The sequence below is a fragment of the Poromitra crassiceps genome, assembly GCF_964638095.1.
Source record: "Poromitra crassiceps genome assembly, chromosome: 8".
NCBI classification, from domain to species: Eukaryota; Metazoa; Chordata; class Actinopteri; order Beryciformes; family Melamphaidae; genus Poromitra; species Poromitra crassiceps.
In genome coordinates this window covers 26,402,376-26,408,131 of record NC_139629.1, presented here as the reverse complement: position 1 = coordinate 26,408,131, position 5,756 = coordinate 26,402,376, and the positions used below count along the sequence as shown (strand labels likewise).

Here is a 5,756-nt window from a genome sequence, read left to right as displayed (position 1 = left end):
TGATGACGTCGCTGGGGGGCAGCTCTCCCAGAGCTACTATGCAGAATGGAGGAAAGTGAGTATGCTGCACCACGCTGCAGGTATCGCCAGAAGATTGCAAAACATATAGGATATGATCCATATACAATGAAGAGAAGCCATTTTTCCAGCAACTTGTTCGATTTCGCTAGTGCTTTGTAGCCTGCTGCTGGAGAAGTGGCCCAGCAAGCAAAGTCAAGGTGATTCTCCTGCTTCTTCTATCAGGTAACATCCACCCCAACCCAGGCCCTGACCTGACACAGCTTGAAAATCCAAACGATCTCAAAAACATCAATGGATTAACATGTCATTTACTGACAGTAAATGTAGGCAGTTTAATAAATAAAATAGACACAATTCATCTCTGCGACATTATAGTTCTGTCAGAAACGTGGCTGAAACCATCGGTTATGGATACAATGTCTACGGGAATTATCATGTAAAGAAAGGAGGGGGAGTGGCGATCAATGCCAAAGCAACTTTGAACTGTATTTGTGTTGAATCTTTTACCAAACCAAAATGCTTTTTAATTGTCTGTAATTAAGTTACATCTTCCCAATGGTGCAGACCTTACAGTAATAATAAAATAAAATAAAGCATTTACGCTTCAAAAGTCATAAAAGTGGTCCTAGTTTGTGGAGATTATCCTGCTGAACACAAATCTCCACTCCCACAAGCTTTTGTTAACCACAGACTATTTCATGGATTTAACTGAAATCCAAATTCTAAAATCCCATATCCTTTTCCCCTTACGAAACAGCATGGTGGCGATTTGCTACTTCCCATTCATTCCTGCGGTACCCTATTGGTGGGAGTAGGAGCATTGCGGGGCCAAAGTTGAACCAATCCCAGGACATGTTGTTGTGAGGTCGGTGAAAACCACCTGCCGCTGCAACCTCCGGAGGGATCTGACGAAAGGACACTTCAGGATCTCCCAGGAGAGACCAGACATCAATAACCGATGCAAGTGGACCAAAGTCAGGGACACTTCACACCACACACCATGCACCCGAACAAGGTGAACTGATATCCAAATGACGTTTCAGTTCACATCTAGCGCTGGCTGAATTAGACCACAGACAGCACTGATCAGCATGTTTCCTTAACATGGTAAGTTTAAGCTAAAACCCATGAAGTCAGAGCGTGATGCTGATATGTTTGCATACTAAAAGAACAGTGAGAAGAATCTGTATACTAGTGTACTAGTGGCAGAATGGAATAGAGCAGGCGGGGCCGGTTGCACAAACCACCTTTTTCTTTTTCTTTTTTACTTAACGCACCCATGCAGACAGTGGGCGTTTGTTTATTTATCAGATCCCTGGTGTCCAAGACAACAGTACAACAATACAATACACAATACATTGAAAGCATGAATGAATGATTTTTTTTTAATTCTTTATTATTGTCATGCATACATTGTATGCCCAGCAGGCATGGGCTTACAATACACATCATTATCATCATCATCATCATCATCATCATCACCACCACCATCAACAACAGCAATGTTGTACACATGACTGTGGGAATGGACATGACTGCGGCAATGGGCGTGCCCAACATAAAAAGTGCCTAACTTCCAAACGGATTCACGTAAAGGTCTCGGGAACAAGTTGTCCAGCTTCTTCAGGGTACTCATCAGCTCTTCCTTCAGCTTCTCATCCCTCTCATGATGTGCTGAGGTAACCTCATGCAGGCCAGTCTGGCAGTGTCCTGGCCTGGATCGTTCTCCAGAACCTTCTGGAAGTCTTCCAGAGTTTCGTCCAGCTGCGGTCTGTCTCGTCGAAGCTGCGCCCTCCTCAGGCTGGCCTTGAGGTAGTCTGGGTTCAGCTCCATCACTCTGGAGTAGTCAATTTTGGTATAAGTGCCTTTTATAGTTTTTCTTTTACTGTGCTCTTGCGTGTTTTCTTTTAATTGTTATGCGTTTGTCTGTTCTTTCTATGGACGATGTGTCTGCTAATAAAAGTTGATTGATCTCTCCATCCTCCAGCCTGTCTTTTGAGATGCCTACACTGCCCTCCAAATCAAACCCGCAGTAACTACAATTTTGGTCAAAATTGAGTTATTATTGAAATTGAACTTTTAGATATCTGTTTTATCATGTGAAAAATTTTCTAAGTTCAGTCTTGCTCTCTATTTGAGAAAACAGAGTATAAAAGTTGCAGTAACTACAAAATCCAACCAAAAACCAGACAAAACTGCAGTAACTACACTTACTGCAGTTTGATTTGCTTTCACAGAGCTTCAGCTGGACTTAAACAGAGATAAACGCAGTAGTAACTACATTTTGAGGTGTAGTTACTGTGGTTCAGATTGGTTTTTGGTTGGATTTTGTAGTTACTGCAATTTTCCCGCTCTTTCCATAACAAAGCCCAACATATCAATCACTCATAATGGCACAATCTGTTTAGTTAATCCAGTCAATTCCCAATATGAGAGTGCACTGACAGCTGTCCAAATTGTTAATGAATGAGTCTTCAGTGTCTTTAAAATCGTAAATGCTGTATTCCTAGCTAATAATCCATAAGAGATCATCCAATAAAGAAGGGAATTGTGTTCTCCACTGGGAAGTGTTAATCTGGCTGTAGATAGTGATAATTGTTTGGTAACACTACCTAGCTCATCAGGACAATCCTTTTAATTGCTGCATAAATTATCAGCATTCAGACTCAGTCTGTAATTCATTTTAATCAAAATAATTGTAATATGCTATGTAATACTGTATATGTTCTTGTATGAATTATCAAATTCAAAAAATTCAGAAAACCTGTTCTAAATTAAGATCATAAAACAACTGTGCTCATTAATTAATTGTGTCAGAATGATGACCAAAAAGCAACACCAGTGGTGAAGATTACATCAACTGACTTCAGGATTCCCTGAATTTATCTGTTACTCATCCATTTAAATGTTTTAAACATGTAAACAATAAAACAATTAAATACAGATATGATGTGGTATCGAAATCAAAACCGATTACAATTGTCTCATGAAAAACAAGACAGGAGAAGCACATTAGATTGTAGTTACTGCGCTTTTCCCTTGTACTACCTACACATCTGTTTAAGGTAATACACAGACAGAGTGCCGTATCTGCATTTCTGGGGTCATAGGTCAACTAATTAATAATTGTTTTGCCCCCCAAAAAATACTTTAACATATATTTAACGTATACATATTTAATAAGCGCATTGCCACTTTTCAACCTATATCTCATTTGGCTGGACAGTCCAAAAACTTTAAAGCCATTTTTCTCAGTTTCAGTGTTGGCGTAGGTACTGCGGTTATGATTTGTAGGGCAGTACAGTACTTCCTGTTGGGGTTACTTCTCCTGCTCATGTCCTCCTGTCCTCCGCTCTCTGGAGAGTAACCTGTGGACGGAGACTGCTAGACCACCTCATTGGTTATGTATCGAGATAAGCAGCAGGCCCGGAATATTCCAATGAGCTGGATGAAGGTGGTTCCGAAAGAGATTCCTGCAATGATTCCCAAGTTGGACTCCATCGTGCTGGTCACCAGTGAGAAGCAACCCTCTCTGTATACCTCATTCCCAAACTTCTCAGGGTCTTTGAGGCTCTCTGGTGTGCAGTTAGTGTGGTCTTTACAGCAGCTGGGAGGGATGCCCTTCTCTTTAAAGTAGGTGGTCTCCATCCAGTCGGTGTAATTTGTCTTCCCACAGCACTTCAGAGTACGTTGAATGGTGTCGACTGCAGTGCTTGGTGGGTTGTTGCCATCGTAGTTCTCCACAGCGTATGAATATCCATCTGATAATGTGGCCTTGATCTCATGCCTGAAGAGGAAGGCTGAGATTCCAGTCACAAGCTGAGCCAGGAACACCAAGGTCAGGATCACAGGCTTCATCTGAAGCCGTTGAGACAACAGAGACATGGTGGCTTTTGCACTTTGTAGGTGAAGAGAAGAGAAAACGTCACTGTACCTGTTTGGGGAAAAAACTTTGGGTGATAAAGACATAGACATTGTGATATAACCTCAGCAGGGAAGGATTTATGACATCATCAGTGATGTCATAATCAGTGACATCACCTCGAGTGTCATCACTGATGACATCATCAGTGATGTCATAATCAGTGACATCACCTCGAGTGTCATCACTGATGACATCACAGTTGCTCGAGTGACATCACAATTGTGACTGACACTGCAACAGACACCACACCACCCACCCATTCTAAACGGGCAAGTTATTATATCAAAATTTACCCCCGTACAATTATGAAAGGGTTTTTACCTGTAGCCTATAAGCCAAAACAGTGTTTTGGACCATGCTGTAAACACAGTAATCCTGTTACAAAGTGGGGCATTTTAACATAGGGGTGAACGGGAACGACTCCATTTTGGGTCCAGCATCAAGTGGCCTTTTTTTTTTTTTTTTTTTTGACATCGTACAATAAATTACAATGTGCAGCACAAAACACCTTGAGTTAAGATTTTCCTTAGGGTCCGAGTTAAGGTTTCCACAAAATAAAACCGGTTGCACAAAACACCCTTAAGTCTTTTCCTTAAGTCTTCCTTAAAATGTTCAACCTTAAGGAGGAGGGTTTTGTGCAACAGATTTTGTTTTATGGAAATCTTAACTCGGACGTTAAGGAAAATCTTAAATGACGGTGTTTTGTGCAACCTGATTGCATCAGAAGGGAAAACAGGAGAACTCTAATCTGTATGTCCATGTGAAATACTGGGTGCCAAGTTACTGCAGTAGTAGCTTTTTCCCCCCCTTCTTTGGATTGGAACACCCTCTCAGTCGTTCATTAATACATAGGTTGTTTAACTCATTGAGTGCCAGCCACTTTTGGAAAACGGATGCTCCCAGTGCCAGCCCTTTCAGAGCGTTTTCAGTGATTTCTCGAGGCCCACAGAATATTGTGTGATATTACTATGTAAACACCGAACACGCCCAAAGAACGATGAGACTCTATTGTATCATCAGCAAAAAAAAGTTTATTGATATCATTTTCCGTTCTTTACTTATCAGCCGGAGAAGATAGGTTGTTTTCACCAAAAACAGACATTTCAAACTAGAAGTTGAGATAATTAGCCTTTTGTGAAATGAAGCATTTCAAGCACAGCACTGACTCTGAAGCTAATATTTTCTGATGTAGTGACACCTCAAAAATAATTTCCTTCAATAAAACAGGGAAAACAAAGGAATTTTGTTTGGCAAAATAATATTTTTTAGCTGCAACCAGCAGCGCTGGCCCCTGCGTGCGCAGACCCTACACCTTCTTGCTGGTCTTGATTTACTGCTGGTGGGCATCAGATATTCTAGCTTGTGTTTGGCAATCTGTCCATCGAGCCTGCTGTCACAACACCAACACTGTTGTATGCTGCCCTGCGTGCCCCACCCCCCTCAACTGCACACCCCTCCTCCGTGGGAGTGTCTCTGGTGGCTCTCTGCTGCGTTTGCTCTGCACTGAAAAGTGCGCTACGCCCAGCTTTTTCACAGCGCCGGCTCCCAGCGCTTCCAGCTGAGAATAATGTAACTTTTCAGAAAGACGCTGGTGTCGGCAACTAATCATGTGGAGGGGCTATCGCAGCGGAGACGGAGGGGCTCAATTGTGGCAGCAGATTGGCTGCTGTTCACAGGCACAGCTAACGTTATGCTTCATGCATATCGATGCATACCGATGCGGTTTCCGTTTCCCCATGACTTGAGCAGCTGGGGGTGGATGACGCTGTCACCTACTTGCTGCACCGGGTGGCCACCCACCTCGACACCA

General features: G+C 42.4%; 1 pseudogene across 1 annotated transcript; it reads right to left on the bottom strand.

Moving 5' to 3' along the window:
• Positions 1-3,405: 3,405 nt before the first annotated feature.
• LOC310780602 (tetraspanin-7 pseudogene) lies at positions 3,406-3,906 on the bottom strand (annotated as a pseudogene). The gene has a single exon. The product of its transcript is annotated as a tetraspanin-7 pseudogene (transcript).
• Positions 3,907-5,756: the final 1,850 nt, after the last annotated feature.